Raw genomic sequence first — 21,425 nt, 5'->3', positions numbered from 1 at the left:
CTTTTGGTCTTGATTGTTATACTTTTTTCCATCTGTAGAATTGTGTGCGTGAGGAAATGTTTCATATTAAAATAGTACATGAGATTTTGGGACTGTGGGCTGGGAAGAGCTTCGTTCTTATTTCTAGGCCCTCCCACTTTTCTTCCAACACTGGAGAAGCTATGGCTTTTGGATTAACTGATTTCTTGCTTGATATAATCTCGGTCACATTCCTTCCATAATTAGTTAACTATTCATATAAAAATCACATTATTAGTATTGCTATTTGGGGCAAAAATATAGAAACTTAAGTAGAGGAAGAAGCTGAATGGAGACATAAAGCAAAGCTAAAGGAACCATAGGCCTTGTGGGATGCAGAGGCCACAGGGACATGAACTTCCACTGATCCGTGTCCATGAGGGGCTGCCTGGACATCCCTCTCCTCTTCCCTTTGGGTGTCTTTTACCGTCCTTGTGTTTAAAAGTCTTTAGCAGACACTCCTTTCATTGCAAAACCCAGACCATTCCACAGCATGCCAGGCTTGCCACGCGTGAACCCCTGACTCCTTTGCAGCTCATCTCACGGCTCAGTGGTCATCAGCCACAAACACCTTTCCTGTCCAGAATGATCCAAACCTCTTCTCTCCTCAGGCGTTTCACTGTATACTGTTTCCGCAGCCTGGAAAGTTCTTTGCTTTTCTACTCTGCTTATCCATTTGCTTAAATGTCACTAAGTTTTCCTTAACCATCCAAATTATATGAGATTCTCTTGATATAATCCCTCATTAAGAGTGTTATTTCTCATGAACGGTACATATCATGGCCTGCCATTATATATGTCACTCTCATGATGGAAGCTCAGCATCTTAGAGGAAGAAAACACATCTATTTTATTTACTGCTGCACCCTCTGTGCATAATACGATGCTTGGCACAGAGAGGAGACCTCCTCCTTGGACATACTCATTATTTTGCATGTGACCCAGGATAACTTCTGTGTGTCCTGATGTTTCAAGACTTTTTCTGCTTAGCTTACAAATGTTTCACTGTGTTTCTTTTTAATTTTTTAATGAGAGAGTTTGTTGGACTGCTGACCCTAATAGTAATCAGTTATAATCCCAGTGTATTCCAGGTGGGATGTGTAGCACCACATGGCCATCAGACAATGATAGACTCATTGGGCAGTGGCATTTTTTTTTTTCTGGAAGAGGTTTTTAGATTAGGATGGCAATTGACAACCCAAAACATCTCATGTCACTGCTACTGTCATTTATAGCAGCAATGTAAATACTTCTAGTATTCCTTTGTTTATAATGAATTCCTCTTGGTTACTAAGGGACTTATTAGCTATCTGTGTCGAAAAAGTTTAAAAAGCATTTTGCATGTACTTGGGTACCCAGGAAATGTTTCTACCAAAAATTACGGTAATGTATTTCTGTAGTTTCTACAGAAGTATTTTAATAGTACATGAAGGGTTTTGTTTTTGTTTTTGTTTTTTTTCCAAGATATCAAGGTAGTGGCAAAAATAGCAGATGAAATAAGTAGTGAACTCTCTTAGGCCCTAGTTTTGTCAGATGGTTACATATAACTTTCACTCTTTTATTAAAACACAGTAGTTGCAAACCTGATGTCTCACAGAGATCATCTCATAAATTTTGCCTTGTGATCCCCAAAAAGGCCGCACATTTGTGGCCGGCAGTATACATCTTTCATTTGATCAGATTCTGGGAACTTAAGTGTCTGAAACTATGCTTTTGATCCCTTCTGAAGTCCAGAGAAGGAATGCACATATCGAATTCACTTTTTAAAAGCTTCATGAGTACATGCAGAAGACTGGCTCTGGCACATAGGTTTTTACTGTCTGACAGTAACCTTGTGGTCATAACGTAGACACATAATGTCTCCATATTTGTCTTGGTCTCTTCACAATTTAAATAGGAGTTTTACAGCTGAGGAAATAGTGACTTACATTAGGTTTGCATCCATTGTGGACTTTCTGTGATGTGGGAACAGCACTGATAAGGTATCAGCTGAGTATGAGATTATTTAATATAATAAGGCCTCTTAAACATTTTTATGGCTATTTCTGTTTCCCTTTACCTGCACACTGTGCCAAGGCCAATAGCACACAGCTTTAGAAACCAGCAGCCAGGTTTGTCTTGTCAATTTTGCATGAAATTGTTCCTGTTATTATGTTTATAGAAATATTCATGATCAAACTATGCCTTTCTTAAAGTGGTTAGCTTTATTGTGCTTTCTCTCTAAAAGAAAACTAAGACAATGTTTTTTAAATCTGAAGAAACAATAACCTGCCAGTTGTAATTGTGTGTACGCTTAGTGATTATGCCCTTTTTTATGGGGTTAGACCTCAACTGAATGTTTGTCTTGCTTCGAGTTAATATGCTCAATTGCTTATTGTTTTCAAATTCCATTACAGAGTCTTTTTATGTGTTCTATTTTGAAACAGGAAAAAGGTTCCTGTCGTAAGAGTAATATGCTGTATTTGCCCATTAACTCTTCGCTTATATAAGTGAGGGAATGTGCAGCGACTCAGTGGACGAGTATTTGAGTGGCTGTGAGTGTAACTTAGGCTCAGAAATCAGCTGAGTTATTGAGAACTGGGCAGTGACCTGGAAAACAACAACAAAAAAAGAGTTCCATCTTTACGCAGTAACACAAGAAGGGTCGATGCCACTTAATTGAGGTTACTAAACAAATTGCCTTTTACTTCCATACTTTCTTAAACATCTCATGCATAGCCACACACATGTGGTTCTTATATGTATGTTTTCATAGGGTTATTGCAGTTTATTGAAATCAGAGAATATCACTAAATATTTCCTACTTAATTTCCTCTGCCCTGGGTGAAAACGTGTTCAAATTGGGGAATAGATTTAAAGGAAAAGGACCCTCGTGCTAAATCACATGATTTCACAGACCTAAGACATTCTTTCAGTGGGCATGTTTGGAGGTTGTGTTTGGACTAGATTTTACAAATGGACATTAAACAGTTTATTCATAACATGCATTTTAATAGCTATTATGAATATTATTCATCTACCCTGCTTAACTGCTTATAGTAAAAAATATAATTTTCTTTTTTTTGTTAAACAGACTTAATGACAAACATCTTGCAAATTAGATTTTCAAATATTTCATCTCTTTCTTATGCTCAATTTAATTTATCAAAGCCACGCATTGTAGAAGACATCTGGTATTGAGCTTAAGCAGCTGGGTTTCATTTGTAAGGGTTTTGAGCAAATTTCGGTGCTTGCCAACAATAATATAGCAGTTGGCCAATGTGTTTTCTTTGTGGCAGCTTGGTGCGGTGTGGCAGAAGAGACCTGAATTCAGGATCAGGTGATTTTCCGCCTCTTTCTAGTTTGACGGGAGGAACTTGAGGGCTTTATACAGATGTTGCTGCGAGCACTGGCTGAGGGAGGGCTTGCTGCAGCCGCTATTGGATAGGAATCTGTCGACAAGCAATGCGCAGCCAGCACTGATCCACCTGAGAAACAAGGAGTCTGTGGTTGTCCCTGCAGCGTGGCTTAGCGTCCTTCCTACGTCAGAGTCACTGTAGGTTATTTTAAAGATGCGGCTCCCTCTACCCCATCCCAAATCTACTAAAGCAGATATTTGGGAGCTGAGCCCAGAAAGCTGCAGTTGATTAAGCTACCCCAAGGAATTTGGTACACACTAGATTCGAGTTAATAAATTTCAGTTCATTCTTTACCTGCAGACAGAACCTCTAACCCCCTTTTCTGATCAAGAGAAGAACCTATTTTATTAATGTGTATTTAAAAGGAGTTGTCAGAATTTGTTTCAAAAGTAACTTGCCCACATGTCTAGTTTGGATGTTCTTTCATAAAATAGGACATTAGTATGACCTGTTGTTTAGCAAAACAGTTGTCCTCCTGTTAAAATGTTGCCTCTAGTGCCGAAGAAGGTATCTTAAAGTGTTCGTTGACTTGAAACAATTCAAATCTGAAGTGAAAGATTTCTGGGAGAGTGAAACAAAGCACGGGAATCTCAAAGTCCCCATCACTTTCTCAGGTGCATTAATTAAGTACTTTTGTCTCCAAACTGTCACTGGACAATTGGTAGGCTCTTGGAAGTCTTCTCAGAGTTTGGCCCTGTGAACTAGCTTCAGAAAGCACCATACGTGTTTGGATGCTCCTGAGCCCTGGGCTCACCTCCAGTAACATTCAAAATGTTATTCCCAGTAGAAGTCTTTTGTCCCTGTAGCTGTATAGCCCGTTTTGGTGACTATCCTGAAATAAACCAAGTCATAACTCTCTTCTCTGCTTCTGCTGGAAAAGTTCTGTGCCAGAATTCTTACCTAGTTTGGTATTCTTGTTTTACTGGTTCTGAGTCCAGAATTGAGTTTTCCAGACAAACACTTAAGAGTTCCAGGGCAGTATGGACACATACCCAGGGAATGTGTGGTTTGAAGTGAGGGTTCCCATTGCCTCTGTGGAAGTTAATAGGGTGGTGACTGTCTGTTGTTGAAATGTCGTTAAATGAAAATGTATTTTTCCCTTATCTTGCTTTGAAAATTAGCACTCAAGATCCTCACTTAAGAAGGTTCCTGCATTCTCTTGGGAACTTGATTTAAAATAAACACACACACACACACACACCCCACTTAATGTAAGCAGGCAACACCCCAGAAAATACAACATAAGAAGAGGGTAAGAGAAGGGGCAGTCTAAGTGCTTGGGATTGTCTCATTTCATGATCCATGTCATGCATGGGCTACATCTGCAGCTTTTTAAAAGTTTTTGGAGGAAGCTCAGCAATGCAGCTGTCTCTAATGTACTGTGAACCTTGAAAAGGAATTTCCTTTCAAGTAGGAACGGAAGTAGTTTGTGCGTGAGATGATGGAGCTGACGGTTTTCTTGAACAGAAAATAAAGTGCCACTGTATAAACAAACATCTACACAACCAAAGCCTGGTAGAAATAAATGTTGCAGACACCTACACTCCTGTTTGAGAAAGACCGTGCCAGTTTTCATGATCTACTTGTGTTTCCTTATTTTCACAAGTGAAGAAACAGAGGCACACAATTTTTAGGTGACTTATCTAAGTCATACTATTATTTTTAGTGGCACAACCAGAACTTGGGAGTCCAGCTTTTGTTCTTGTTCTTTTAGGACTGACATGTAAATTTGCCTTTAGGATGGCTATTGAGGCTGAATGTTTAGAAAATCAAAGTCTTTGCCCCAGGAGTATTTTGTATGAGAAACAGATTACAAAAAAACTTAATACCACTACCACCACCACAAATAAATATTCCAGTGTATGAATAAAGCTCAGAACTGGTAACTTCTGCTTTGATTTTTTCCCATTTACTGTAATATGTACTAGTTTATAAAAAAGTACCATATGTTCAACCACATAAAGGCAGTTCTAATTTAGTTCACAGGAATTAAGTTTATTTGCAGTTTTGTTCTGAGCCACAGTACCCTACCAGCTGAGGTGAGGAGAAGGCAAAATTAGGAACACATATATTTTCTAGGGGAAAAAAAATTTATACTCTATCTTGAAGAATGGAGGATCCTACCCTTTTCCCTCTTCCTAAGATTTCCTGCAAATGTTAATCTAAAGAGATTACTTGTAAAATACCCTGTGTGGCTATGACTGCAAACGAGAAATGTGATAGGCAGCTTTACACCTTAAGAGTAAGTTCTAACCCCTTTGCAGATTTGTTTCATAATGCTCAAATTACAAGGTCATTGTTCCTTCCCATTGTAGGCTATCACTTGTACAGGGATCCTTGAGATTTACACATTGGGTTTCATGGTTTTGAGCAGTCACTGTAGAATGTTTTAGAATAATTAACAAACAGGTAACATTTCTATAGTGTTTTTCCTAATTTTTCTAGTTTCCCCATTGACTATTTCTTTAGTAAGTGAGAATTCACGCTGTGATTTTGCAAACTAAATGGGAATACTTGGCCTTTTGTTCTGGGGCTTTGTTTTGCTTCTTGCAATTGTTATTTAAGGAGTTTTTAAGATCTACTGAGAATGTCATATCACCTATTTGTACTACAAGATACACGAGCAAAATTATTCACCCCTCAGAAAAGGTTCTATAATGTTTTACTTCTTAGTCTAAATTATTTATTAATCCTGTGCCTTTCAGAGTCATTACTTTATTACTCAGAAAATAATCCAAGTGGTCTAGGGGTTAAAAAAGAAAGTGACATTCTTGTAGTTACATTAAATACTAACCATCTAATAGAAAATAACTGACTTATTTGTGCTTTGATAATTCACAAATCCAAATATAAAAATGTTGGCATTGTTATCCTTTCACTTGTAAATGCCTGCATTTGTAGTTGTTGAGCACAGGGAAAGTTAGGGATACTTGCTCTTCTAGATATTAAACTTACTATGGTTTTACAGTTTAATAGCTATAATAATTAAAATAGTGTGGTTATGGTCTAGGGTAGACATAGACTTATGGACCATAATAGAGAGTCATATTATATAAGGAAATAATGTGTCAAAGGGGACATTATGGATCAGTGGGGAAAGGTGGACTATACAAAAACTTCTCCTCATGCTATGTACATAATTATCTCCAGTATCTAGTACTTATCATGGAGCATGATGGAGGATAATGTGAGGAAAAAGTGTGTATATATGTATGTGTGACTGGGTCACTTTACTGTACAGTAGGAAATGGATAGAACCCTGTAAACCAACTATAATGGAGAAAATAATCATTTTAAAAAAGTCAGCTAAAGGTAAAATTCAAAAATTGAAAAATGTTTAGAAGAAAATAATGGAATCATGATATTTCATGTATTGTTGTCAGCACTTCACTAACTCATTTAAATTCCACATAGCATGAGATGGATGCTTTATTCCTCCAATTCTACAACTGAAGAAACAGGTTCGGAGAAATTAAATAATGTGTTTTAGATTATAAAGTAACACATGGTAGAATCTGGATTCAAATCAAGACAGCTTGGTTCTAGTATCCATTTCATTAGTAGCTCTGCAATACAACATCTCTTAGAGTAGAATATTTATATGTTATAAAGTTGAAAAAAAATGCAAAAGTCACAGAACATAAATTACGTTAGAATTCCTTAACAGTGAAAGTAATGGTAGTTAGCAAAGCAAATACCAAACAAGCCATAGGACAGCCCACATACTTGGAAAGCATGTGGCAAAGCATGTAACTGAGAAATATTTAATGTCAATCGTATATAAAGAACATCTTAAAAAATGAGAAAATACCAAAAAAAAAAAGTGTCAGAAGATATGAACAGTCCCTTGAAAGAGAAGATAGAAATAGAGGGAAAGAAGCTAAGGAAAGAAATGCAAAATAACATGAGCTACCAAGTTGTAGTCAAGAGACAGACAAAATAAGCCTGAGATTGTCAGGTCTTGGCAAAGATAAGGAGAATTGGGACCCCTTAACCACTGTTAGTTGGAACCTAAGTTGTTTCAACCATACTGAAGAGTAATATACGATTTTTAGATCTAGATGCAATTATATAGAAATAGTCATAAGTTTAAACAATAGTTTCTTAGATATGATGCCATAGCACAAGCGACAATAAAATAATAAATAATAAAATGGATTTCATTAAAAATACATCATCAAGGAAGTGAAAAAAGAGCCTGCAGAATGAGAGAATACATTTGCAAGTCATATATCTGATGATGGACTTGCATCCAGATTATATGAAGAACTCTTAAAAATCAATAGTAAAAAGATAACCCCATTTAAAACAGGTCAATAATTTGGACAGGCATTTCTCCAAAGAATATATACAAATGACTGGTGATCAAGTGAGAAGGTATTCAACATCATTAGCTATCAGTGAAATTCAAGTCAAAAACCACAATGAGATACTGATTCACTCACTAGGATGGCTATAATCAAAAAGATGATAACTAGTGTTGGTGAGGCTGTAGGGAGATAAGAACCCTCGTACCCTCCTTCTGGGAATAGAAAATGGTATAGCCACTTTGGAAAATAGTCTGACAATTCCTCACAGTGTTAAATATCCAGTTACCACATGCCCCAGAAATTTCACTCCTGGGTGTCTACCCATGAGAAATGAGAACCTAATGGCCCCAAAAAACTTGTACCCCCATGTCCAAAGCAACATTATTCGTAACAGCCAACAAATGAAGACAACTCATATGTCTATCAGCTGATGAATAGATAAATAAAATGTCTTGTATCTGTATGATAGGGTGTTCTTTGAAAATAGAAAGGAATGGAGTGCAAATACATGTTATAACATGAATAAACTTTGAAAACATTGTACTAAGAAGTCAAAGCTGACATTTTGTAAATTTCATTTATTTTATTTTTTGTCTGTTGTCTTTTTTTTTTTTTTTTTAAGGGCTGCACCAGCAACACACGAAGGTTCCCAGGCCAGGGGTCCAATCGGAGCCACAGCCACCGGCCTACACCACAGCCACAGCAATGCCAGATCCAAGCCATGTCTGTGACCTACACCACAGCTCACGGCAACGTCGGATCCCCAACCCACTGAGGGAGGCCAGGGCTGGAACCCGCAACCTGATGGTTCCTAGTCAGATTCATATACGGTGCACCAGGACGGGAACTCCTTATAAATTTCATTTAAATATCTAGAAGGTAAAACTGAACAGAAGGAAAGCAGAAAAGTGACCCTCAACTTACTGGGATGATGGGGCTGAAGGCAAGAATGGGGAGTGATTTCTAGGAATTATGGGGCTTGGTTGGGGATTATGAAAATGTTCTAAAACTACATTGTGATATGACTTCAAAACTGCACACATATACTAGAAAGGATTGAATTGGACATGTTCAGTGGCTGAATTTTATGGCATGTGAATTACATTTCTGTTAAGCTCCTAAAATATTCACAGGAATGATGAGTAGCAAATTTAGGATAGTGGGGAATATGGGAGGAGAACGGGTTAGCCCTCATTTGGTTTTATTCTATAGTATTTTATTCTGTAATGATAAAAAAAATCCCTTAAGATTTTATGAAAGTGAGTTTTGAGAAGCCGGTGTTCTCCTTTTGGGGGTATAATTTGTAGTAGAGGATTTTATGTGGTAAAAGAGATAACCAGCAGCAAAACTGAGTACATACATCCCCACACACCCCTTCTCAGCTAGAAAATGTTGTACGTTTTCCTTTAACCTCTAACAATTGAAGATTTTGGTTCCAGGGAATATTCTTCACAAATGAAATACTGAATTAGGGCTCAAATACTGTGTTGACCATTCTGATAGCCATTATAATCCTATTTTGCTTCTGAAATCAGCATTTCAGGGAGGCAGATGTATTTGTAATTTTACTAGTTGGTTTATGAGAAAAGTTCCTTATAATAAAGAGTCACCATTAGTTCTGGTTAAAATCAGATCATTTTTCCTTTGCTAAAAACTTAGCGGATAGCCCACCTGCAACTCTGAAGTTAAGGGGGAAAGATACCCTCTTAGGACAGCTGCCCTGTATGATTCTGCATCTGGGCTTTAAGGGAATCTATTCATTTACTTCTGAATCTTTATCATGAACTCTCCTCACACAGATTAAGAGATTATTTTAGGGACAGAGAGCATGCACATAAACTGGGAAGGCTCATTCCTGAATCAGAGGTACCCATTGCTTTTCTGCTCGTTCCTGTAGCAGAAATGCCTTTCCTGTGGAGTAGTTGGGAGACTGCCCGCCCTGACAAGCGCTTCTCAGATAGGAGAAGCTCATAGTCATAACAAAAACATTTTTCCCCAGAATATTGTTTCATGCTTCTCTTACTCAGGGCCATGGCCATCATGAGGACCGGAAAACGACCTCAGGGCCTTGAGGTTTTATGCATCACAGTATTAATAATAAGTGACGCTAAAGCTGATTCAGGATAAGCTGGATTGTGGTTGTGACAGCATTCAAATCCATTTGCAATACTGTTGCCCTGGTGAGTACAGGTTAAGCAAGAGTTCTTTCAGTTGAAGCCAGCACCTATAAACATAAGAGTGATTGGAATAGTTTACATAAAATCAAAGGATAAGAAAATGAGCAGAGCCAGAAATTTGTGTGGAGAGCTGAATGGCCCACAAAGGCTAGATTGTGACTTGATAGTGGTTTTTAAGTTGTCTCTGCATCAGCATGACATGGAAACCTGTTGGAAATATAAATTCTGATGTCCCAAGCCAGATCTACTGAATCAAAAACTCCAGGGAATGAGTCTAGAAAACTGTGTTTTAACAGACTCTCCAGGTGATACTGATATGCGACTAAAGTTGGAGAACTCTGGGCTCAATTGTGTTGCTTGGTGAGTAAGCTTGAACTTTATCCCACAGGCAGTGGAAACTTATGGAAGATTTGTGAGCACAGCTATGGAATGATTCCTGTTGTAGTTAGATAGTGGAGTCTTCTGCCTTGTTTTTCTAGTGAAGGGATTCAAGTTAGGAAAATATAAAAATGCCGCCACATCTAACAATGTGATTTAATCCATACGTTTTAGAAGAGTAAATTAGTTTAGAGTTTGTTATAGTTAGATATGAGTTGTTTAAGGACTTAGTAGAACTTTGGAAATTTCAAAACTTAAATGATTTTTGCTCATTATAAATTATAGAATGATGCTTTCTTTTCTTTTCTTTTTTTTTTTGGTCTTTTTACGGCGGCACCTGCAGCATATGGAAGTTCCTAGGCTAAGGGATCAAATCAGAGCTCTAGCTGCCAGCCTACATCACAGCCACAGCAATGCGGGACCCAAGCTATGTCTGCAAGCTAAAACACAGCTCAAGGCAATACCTGATCCTTACACCACTGAGCAAGGCCAGGAATCAAACCCATGTCCCCATGGATACTAGTCGGGTTCATTACTGCTGAGCCATGACAGGAACTCCCGTATGCCATTTTGTTCCCTAAACTTAAAATATTTTGCACTTTAAAAAGAACTTAATTGTATTCTTAAATCCTGAAGATACTCTCTAAATAATTTTAGAAAATGGCTGAGGGCATTTCCCAGGTCACTTTACTGTGTAATTTTTTCCCAAGTATGTTTTGCATTTTAAATGTTTTCATTTTTCCTCTTAATCTTGTTATGCATCAGTAACACGTGACGTGTTGGCATCTTCTGGAATAACACATTTGTTCCAAGTGAAAAAGACTAGGTTCAGAAAATCTAGTCAGCCAAAAAGTTTACCCGACAGAAACTGATATTGAATTTAAAACTAATGTGCTTACGTTTTCCATCAGAATTAAAAGGGAAAGAAGCCAAGAATGCACCATGAGACGTTTGCTGGTCTTTGCCCTGTATGAACGGCATTAACTAAGTATGTCATTTAGTCCTGTAGATACTAGACGACGCGCTGAAAAAGATCTTTTACCTGTAAGTCTGATAAAGTGCTGACTGCACACAGTCTGGTTAAACCACTCCTCTCTTAAGAGTCTTTTTGAGATTTCAGATTCACTATGATGATTGTAATTTACGTCCAGTTGGTCTTATTTTTTTATGTTAAGGTGGAGTGTTATTGTTGAAATGCAGTAAGAGGGGTGGGAGGGAAAGGGGGGAGAAGGATAAATTTGGGATTAACAGGTACAGACGACTGTGTATAAAATAGATAAATAACATGGACCTACTTACTGTATAGCACAGGGAACTACCATCACTATCTTGTAATAACCTAGAGCGGAAGAGAATCTGAATATATCTTTGGATTATTTTCCATTATAGGTTATTACAAGATATTAAATATAGTTCATATATGTATGTATAACTGAATTCTCTTCGCTGTACACCTGAAACGTAGTGAATCAACTTCAATTAAAAAAAAAATTCAGGAGTTCCCATTGTAACTCACTGGAAGCAAACCCAACTAGTATCCATGAGGGCACGGATTTGATCCTTGGCCTCACTCAGTGCGTTAAGGATCCAGCGTTGGCGTGAGCCATGGCGTAGGTCACGGATGCGGCTTGGATCCCATGTTGCTGTGGCTGTGGTGTAGGCCGGCAGCTGTAGCTCCGATTCACCCCTTCGCCTGGGAACCATCATATGCTGCAAGTGCAGCCCTAAAAAGAAAGAAAAGAGAAAATTCAGTAAGCATTTTACTCTTCAGTGACCTAGTTCTGTAAAATATCCTAGAGCCTGTTATACTCAGATCTTATCCAAGAGTTAACTAACTGTTTAGGGAAAGGCAGCAGTGTTTTTTCTGATGGGAATCAAAATAATTGAATTTTAATTGTTGCCTTGCTATTAAATACTCATGTGACTTTGGACATAAGCTTCCAAATCTCAGCAGATAAGGTGACATATTAAAACATTGAAATAGTTCATATTAGAAATTGATTTGGAACACTGATACTGTATTTTTAAAATAAACATCAAATGGCTTGGAGAAACCTTTCATTTATTCCTAATTCAGCATACTGTAACTACACACCTAATATCTTCCAGTGTTGTAAATACCCTTTGAGTTCAAGGAAAATATTTGCTGGTTACATCCTGGAGGGGAGGCAGACAAATACGTAGAATACTTTGGGAGCAGGTAGTATGTATATGACTTAAAAGGTGCTATCACCTGAGGTGGCAATTAAAGGCTGACGAGTAGCTATCTGGGCAAAGAAATGGATGGAGGGACCAACCTGAGCCAAATCCCAGGTTGGTGGGAGTGTGGTGTGGCCAGAGGGCTGCGTTGAGTATAACTGCGGAGGTGGAGGGGGAGGGGTAGGGAGTGGCTAGTTTGGGGGGTAAGGTGGGGGCAGAAGACGACGGCATGTGCACACCAGGTTGGGAAGCACATGCTCCACTGGATTGCGTAGTTCCTGGAAGACATAAAATAATCTTGTTTCCCACTGTCTTCCCTTTTGGTTAATGGCCTTTCCATCCTTGTAGTTGATTTGGGCGAAACCCTTGGGCTTATTCTTAACTCTCCTTTCTCTCTCACATAGTACATATAGTCCGTTAGAGAATTATTTCAACACCATCGTTGTTGGGCCCCCATGTGCAGCACCTCAGAATCCTCTTAAAACGACCCCTCACCACTGTCAGAGGTGCAGCAAACAGTTCCCTGAAGGTGGAATTGGATACTGTCTTACTTCTTGGCCTCCTGCCCTGCAGCCTCTTTGATGCAGCACATGGAGCCCTGGCAGGAACCATCGTGTTCCTGCACAAATTGCAGGGAAGGGCCAGACATGACCAGTGGGGGGGTGGAGTAGATCTGATCCATAATTACTTTTCCTTTTTTCCCCAGGATCAATATACCGAGGCTCATGTCATAATACCTATAGTGGAGGTGAGCTAGATACCTCATCCTCAGATTGCCACTTTTTTTTTCTTTCCTGCTCACAGCCCTGTCATATACTCTTGACTTGTGGCATGACATTCCCAATATCTGCCTATTTGCAAGCAGCTGTTGTAGGCTCTACTTTCTCTGGAAATTAAGGTTACAACATTACCTTCAAAACCTTGAGCCTGACCACTTATAATCACCTCCACCACTGCCACCCATGTTCAAACCACAATCATTGCTCACCTGACTTATCACAGTCATCTCCTAACTGCTGCTCTCTGGTTTTATTTTGTCCTCATAGTCTGTCCTTGGCACAGCCACTGTAGTAAGTTTCAACAAGGCCCTCCAGGACTTGCCCCTCTTCCTTCTCTGACCTCGCCTCCTACTACGGGACCAGCTGTTCCTCTTTGCTGGACACGCTGGTGCTCGTTGCTCCTCAAGGACCCCAGTACACTTCCACCTGGAGGCTTATGCCTGCTCTTTCTTCTGTCTGAACCCTTCCACTTCTCAGCTCACTCTCTCCACATTTCCCTTCTCAGAAATGACTTCCACAGGGTCTGACCATCCTCTCTTAAATAACAACCACTCCCAGCATCTTCTGTCTTCCTTCCCTGCTTTGTTTCTCTCCATTGTATGTATTATAATTAATATGCTTTCATGTTTATTTTGCTTCTCATCTCTTTTCTCTGATAACGGAGCTTTGTCAGCACAAGGAATTGTGTTTATTTCTTTGCACTGCTACATCCTGAGATCTAGAACTGAGCCTGGTACCTGGTAGGTGCCCCCCAAATATTTGTTGAGCTAAGCAAGTGAATGAACATGTATTTTTGAAAATGTAATTGTGGCTCTAGGGTAAGCTGGTTAGAAGAAGATAGGGCTAGAGAGCAGATATTAAGAGCCTGTTGCAGACTAGCAGGTAAGAAATGATGAGGGCCACATTTAGCATCTTATAACAGTATCAGTAGAGAGTTGAGGAAGCATTACCAAAAACTTAGAATATTAAAATGGTGGTGCTGTTGATGGATTGGGTATAATGAATATGGGAGAGGGAGACATCTAGGAAGATTCTCAAGTCTCATTTAGGGAGATGAGTGGGTGGGGTTATGTTTTTAGTGCCTAGAAAGGAATTGTGCCTTGAGGTAGGCTAATGACCTTACAAAATTCAAACAAGGAAAAACCCTGTGTTACTCTGTGTTCCTAGAGAAGCCCAGGAATTCTGCCCCTATTTCTTTCCTATATTCTTTTTTTTTTTTTTTAAGTTTGAAAGACAAAACCTAGAAAAAGAGAAAAGAAGAAAAATCTCAGATTCATTGGTACATTGGTACATTTTGAAAGAAAGAAAAAGGCATTTATCGTAGGATGAAGTGTCTCAGGACTTCTAGAGTACAAAAAACGTACCTTTAGCTTGCCCTGGCTAGCCTCAAACTCTACATTTCACTTTAAGCCATCTTCTTTTATTGAAAACATCTTGAAGTACATTTTTTCTTCTTTAGTCACTGGAAATGAGTACATTCTTTAGTAAAACATCAGAATGCATGCAATGAAAGATGTCTAAATGTTTCAAGTAAGATTTCTGGTATATATGTATCTGCTTAGTAACATAAATTTTAAGTGTGTTCTCCATCAACAGATTTTACATGTATTTTGAAGCTTAGATTTTTGCCAATAGCTTTCATACATCTGGTGATTTTTTATTACCTTATTTAGTAGAGGAGCGTCGAGCATCTTGAATTGGTCTTCAACCTCGACATTTATTTAACAGTTTTGATTTCTCAAGGGGCGACACTGTTGGAAGAAATTACTATATACAAATCTCTGGGCCAGTAGAGGCTAGAGATGGGAAAGATACTGCCAAGGAGATTTTTAGAAACAAAACCAAAATCATTCTGTCTGACGTGTGATTATCTTGGAGTTGCTGAGTGCACCTTAGCTTTGGGTAGAATCTTTGACTTGTTATTTGAATTAAATCCTTGCTGTGAGATCTCAGTTGACACCTTACATTTCACTAAGATGTGAATGATCTCATAGTCTTATTAGCTTGCATTGGGCATAGAGGTATTAGGGGCTATAATGCTTCATCTGCCATCAATAAAGCATGGCTTCTGAATACATACCTGAGATCTAAACTGTATTGCTGACAGTGAAGTTATAACTTTTTATTAGATGGAAGAAATTCTAAGAACTGCCATTCAGGGACCCAAGGTAGTTTAGATTAAAAGAACTTTTTGTTTTTATTTAAAAGAAGCTTGGATACTTTAGGAAACTTAGAAAACTAAGAATAATTGAATGAGGGGTCTCCAAAGAAACAGAATCATATATGTATGTATATATATGTATATATATATGTGTATATATATATATATGTGTGTATATTTTTTTTATAAGGAACTGACTCCTATGATTACAGAGGCTGACAAGTCCTGAGACCTGTGCTCAGTAAGCTAGAGACCCAGGAAGACTGATGGTGTAGTTCTAGTCCAAAGTTCAGCAGGTTTGAGACCCCGGAAGAGCTGATAGTTCAGTTTAAAGACAAGAGAAAAAAAAATGTGATGTTCCAGCTTGAAGGCATCATGCAGGAGGAGTTCTCTCCTATTTGGTAGAGAGGCAGCCTTTTTGTCCTATTCAGGCCTTGGGCTGGTTAGATGAGGTCCATTGGCATTAGAACGGGCAGTCTGGTTTACACAGTCTATCAGCATAAATGTTAAATTCATCCCAGACGCCCTCATAGAGATGCCAGAATAATATTTGACTAAATATTTGGGTACTCCTGACTTAGTCAAGTTGACACACAGTTAAGTCATTCACAGTAACCTATTTTAAAATCCGTTCAAATTCATTCATCTAATGAGCATTTTAGGCAAAGTGCTATAGATTCAGCAGAGGGTAAAACATTTTGAGCATCTAAAGAAGTAGAGAACAGGTGTCAGGTAATGCTCAATAAGACCCAAATAAAGTACTATAAAAATCAAGAAAAAATACAGGCATTTATTGTTTACATTCTTCAGCAAGACATTTTTCATGTGTATTGAAGTTAAGTACATGGGACTAAAATTGAATTTCTTATTCTGAACTTTGAATTAGTAAACAGACATTCAGAAAATCCATATACTTACTTTTTCATTTTCATTCCTTTTTTCATTTATTTATACCACAGTGCACATTCATCTGAAAAGTGGTAGCATAATCATAAAGTGATGAACCAATAAAAGCTTGGTCTGTTAAAAAAAAAATGACTGTATCAGGAGTTCTCCTTGTGGTTCAGTGGGTTATGAACCTGAGCAGTATCCACGGAGTGATCCCTGGCCTTGCTCAGTGGGTCGAGGATCCGGCACTGCCCTGAGCAGCTGCGGCTCTAACTCATCCCCTAGTCTGGGAACCTCCATACGCCGCAGGTCCGGCCCTAAAAATGGGGCAGTGTTGGGGGTGGGCAGACTGTATTTAGTAAGCTACCACAAGAAGAAATGTTCTCAGCTTTCTTTTCACCCCTCAGTTTTGTGACTCTATTCCTGTATCATACTTGTAGCCCACTCTTTTGAGCCATGTGTTCCTGAATTCGGGTGGTATAAAATGATTCTGGGCTTACTGGATATTGTAGGTAAATGAAGTTTTGATTTTATTTTTTAATTTGAAAAAGAAGGAGAGTCTTTATAGACATAATCATTTAGCTACAAAGCATAGCTTATTAAATAGTCACTACAGATGTGTCCCCCTCCCCACCCCATCTGCACCAGTTCCATCCAGACTGTAGGAAGTGGAAAATATGAAGCACCTAGGGGAATGATTTTTAAGAATTGAATAACTGTATTTGAATTACTGAGATATTTTAGAGTCAGTCAAATGCAAAACAAAAATTAATTTTTAATTTAGAAAAGTTTAAAAAGCATTTAAATAAATTAAGATTCTGATTTTGACTCAGACTGAAAATTCTAGGACTCGGGACTCCACCAAGTAAGCGTATTCATTTTGTCAGTATTTATGTTTCATTTTCCTCAAATGTGACTGTTGTATTTTTTCTTTCTGGTTGCGTGATGATGAAAAGGAAGGTAGTTACTTTCACAGTTCAGACTTTTGGGCGATCTCTTTATAAAGGATAAGCTTTTAAGTTGATCTCTGTTGGTTGAAGAAACAAAAGTTTTAAGAGCAAAGGGGAAAATACCATTGCTAGACGTCTCAAAATAGCCACCGTATTTCCCCCTTTCTCACCGTTAGAGTTTTTCAGACTGACTCAGGGAATTGTATGTGGTGGGGTTTGGAGAGATTTGTCCTCAGTTAGTATTTGACTTGCCGGGCCACTTGCATTTCCGAGGCTGACCTTGGGCACACAGGCATGGCCGTGGTATCTTGTGAGCCTCTCCCACCTTTTGGCACCTGGGAAATAGCTGAGGCCGTGGCTTCGTCGGGCGACGTCAATGTGTGATTATTGTCCCTGACAGCTGTAAAATGCGACACTTGGGTGAATGCCTTCTTTGAAGACTCAAATCCAGTGTGAAAACTTTTTTTTTTCCCTATGAAAAAGGTTTGTGGCACTTTCATAATAGCTGAGCCTGCCCTGTTGATTTAGATCAAAATCATTTCCTCCCAACATCATAACCATTTTACTGTTCACTGGTGCAGAAGACATCATAAAGAGTGAGTGAAATATTTTGGATCATTTAGAATTGGATGAGTGATAAAAATGAAAACGTCTCCAACAGAGGTGATGCTGTGGAGGGCTTCTTGTAAAGGCTGAAATAAAAGTATCTGCACATTAAGAATTTTCTTAAGTGTTCTAATGATATGAAGCGTTTGGATGAACATCTAATGTAATACCAAATGTTTACAATTCCACTTAGGCTTTCATCATGCCTATTCTACTTTGGAATCTTAACTGTGTTCTCTTTCAGCTTTTAGGGAAAGGAAACACAATTTCTCTTAATGTTTAATGAATATTTATGAAGTTCTTGGACAATTAAGGGCTCATTAAAATTCACTTCAAAAGAAAAGAGATAAAAACACTTTTAAGACCAGAGCAGAATGTGGTGACAAGTAGAAATTCACATCTCTCTTTCCTTGTAAGTCAGAATTACTCTGAAAATGAACTAAGATTCTTTCAAAAAAATGATTCTAGATAGCAGTTTAAATATAATAGATATATTTGGTTTTACATGATGGCTTTAACTTTGCATTGACTGTTGTCTAAGTGAGTTTTTGTTTGTTTTTTTCTGTAGAAGCTAGGAAATCCTGCCTTTGTATGGCATGCCTTATTGGAAGTCTCTTTGGAGTCAGACTTCTCATTTCAGTCTCAGTTTCAATTCTTTCTCTCATTCAGTGACCTTGAGCAAGTTGCCAGTGCCTCAGTTTCTGTATAGTTGTAAGGGGTAAGTGACAGTCAGATTCACATGTTTGTCGGAAGAAGCAACTGAGTTATTACCTGAAAAACTCTTGAGAATAGTGCCTGGCACACTAGTTTTCTGTGCTTTGAGAAATCCTTCCTTTCAGTTTGGAACGGCCTTTGTTTTCCCCTGGCTGAGGGTGGTACAAAGGAATACATAATGGATCCTCATTCTGATGGGCAGCATTTTAGCTTCCCTTTTCATTTCAGTTTTTCTCCATTCTTACTTCCGAGGACCCCAAGTCTCTGTGTCCTGCCACTCACAGCTACCTTGGACTGCAACTGTCTCTTGGCTCAAACATGTCACACAGCATATAGAAAATGCATAAATATTTATGTAATCACATTCAGAAGCACAGTCTTTTATGAATGAGAGATTGCCTCAGCTAACAAGGCATTTTGAAGTGAGAGCAGTTAGACAATTTCTGCTGTCATTCACTGTGAGTCATTGTTATTTGGTAATGGAAATAAATAGCTGGACATGGAATCAGATAATGGCTTAGAAAATTACATGCCTGCTCATCATTAGTTTAAATTTGAAATTGAAGTTATACGTTGGGATGAATAGAAAAATACTAAAGCATCCAGCCACATAGTTCTGTTGCTATGAGACTTAGCATTTGCGGAAGTAAGCACTGCCCTGAAAACCAAAAATCTGCATTCTATTGATAAATGTATTCCTCTAAAGAACATCCCGTCTATTCTTAAGTAATTTGCCATCCTCCTTAACACACCGTAGGTCACAAGATTAAATTTGTCCTTGCAAAGTGCTGAGTTGCTGTTATTTAACTCAAATCTTATCTTTAAGACAGGCCTCATAAATTGAATAATAATTAGTCATCGTTTCCACTGGAATTTTTACTGCTTTAACCATCTGCTCTTCCCAGTCTATGAGAAGATCTGTGCAAGGTGTTGGCTCTTTTTTGCAGTAACTGAGTAAACTTTTCACTTCTAATAATTGTTTTCTATTGGAAAAGTGGCTGTTATAATTTTTGAGAAGAAGAATCTGCTGCAATTATATTCTTCAAGAAGCATTGTAGGGAGACTTCATTTTCTCTTGCTATATGTGCGTGACATAGGATTAGTAATGACCCTGATGTCAGCAAAGAGTCTTTTTACTGTGTAATGGCTATTTTGTACTTGAGTGTTTACTCCCAGTTTTGATTGCTGTTAAATGTGTCTTTATAGCTCTTAGTCCTCTCGTCTTCATTTTGAAGTGGAAACTCCCTAAAGAACACACTAAATATTTCTGCATTTTCCAATTAAGCACTCTATGTGTTACCACTGATAAGTCTGCTTCTTGGTGCATGCTGTACTAAGGCCGCTGTCTCCCAGCCCAGTGTGGTCTCTAGCTTCCTTCTCCCATAAAGCCCCTGTCACAACCCTGAGGTAGATCCCAGGAGCTAAAGGATCAGAGCTGTAAAGTAGTCTAATGCAAAGAGAGAAGGAGATGCAGGTGTTGGATTGTGAATGTCCTGCAACTGTAAAACAGCCTTAATTGAGCTGCATGGTGGGCAGCATGTTCATAAAGCATGCGGAGTCCCCAAATGGTACTGGAGGGATGGGAAAGTCCAGCGGGTAATCTTGTCTCTTTCCAAGAGTCCTGCTTTGATTTATAACCCTCATTTCACTATATATGTGGTAACATTTCAGAGCTGCTTTCGTGCTCTGCGGGAGTCCATTATGCTAATGTGTACATCTTTGCCCTTATAAAACTAGAAAAGTTATAAAATCTTTTTTTAAAAAAAATTTTTATACTTACATGTCTTTCCTTCAAAAAATTCAGAGGTGCTAAAATGAGAGTTGGATGATACGTGAGCTAGGTAATGTCAAACAGTGAATATCTTTGGTCACTAATTTCACCCAACAGTAGCATACAAATTGTTCATCCTTAGATGAGGCAAACTCCATAATTTTATACATATGAAGGAAAAAAATACCTCCTTTTATAGATGAAGACATTGAGGTTCATGGAGGTTAAGTAAATTATCTGAAGACACACTGCTAATTATTCACATTAATAGTCAGGTGGATGACTCATGCAAATAAACTGTAGTACTTGAAATAAGAAGGTGATAATTGATGGGCCAGAATATGTGTGCAACTAACTATTCTTTAAGGGAGAGTAAAATTGTAACATGACAAAGGTCCAGGAGAAATCAAAAAAGATGAATATATTTCTGGTTGAGAAATTAGAAGGTGATGGAGAATGGAGGCCGTTATAGGCTAAGGACTATTATGCGCAAAGGCAGAGGAGTATAAAAAAACATGGTGCCTATAACACGAATAGGCAGGGAGCACAGTGGGAGTCGGAGCTGGAAAGATAGGTTGAGTCAGTTGGTGAAGTACCTTGAATGGGTTCCTAAGGACTTCAGGATAAGAACTTTCATTTATTTCGCTTCAGCTTTTTGCTTTTGTGAGTTCATGTCCATGCGTTGTTATTTTTAGAAGGCAGCACTGCAAATAAGGGATTATAGAAGTTGGAGAAATATCAGAGAATTCATGAAAGCTGTCAAATGGGATAACGAAAATCTAAGCACAGGCTTAAGACCTCATATCTGGGCCTCTGTCATTTACAAAAGTGGGTCTAATTGTACCTATTTTGCTGGCACTGATAAGAATTAATATGAAAATATGTGAAAGCTCTTAGAACAACGTTTCACCTGTAGCAGGTACTCAGTAGTTTTCTTTCTCTCGTTTGTGGATCATTTCAGCAATTGTTATTTATTTGCCTGGAGCATACAAACCACATTGTGATAGCCTTTGTATACAGTAAAGGATTAATTGACAAGCGACTTTATACATACAGTTTTTATATTGTCTTCATAC

The 21,425-nt window shown here is 38.3% G+C and overlaps 1 protein-coding gene across 2 annotated transcripts in view; it reads left to right on the top strand.

Moving 5' to 3' along the window:
- BMPR1B (bone morphogenetic protein receptor type 1B) overlaps window positions 1-21,425 on the top strand; it is a 224,090-nt gene that overhangs the window by 112,197 nt on the left and 90,468 nt on the right. The gene's annotated exons all lie outside the window — the stretch shown is intronic.

The sequence above is a fragment of the Phacochoerus africanus genome, chromosome 10 (genome assembly GCF_016906955.1).
Source record: "Phacochoerus africanus isolate WHEZ1 chromosome 10, ROS_Pafr_v1, whole genome shotgun sequence".
Lineage (NCBI taxonomy): Eukaryota > Metazoa > Chordata > Mammalia > Artiodactyla > Suidae > Phacochoerus > Phacochoerus africanus.
Note: the sequence above shows the minus strand (reverse complement) of the source record. Positions and strands in the feature narration are given on the sequence as shown.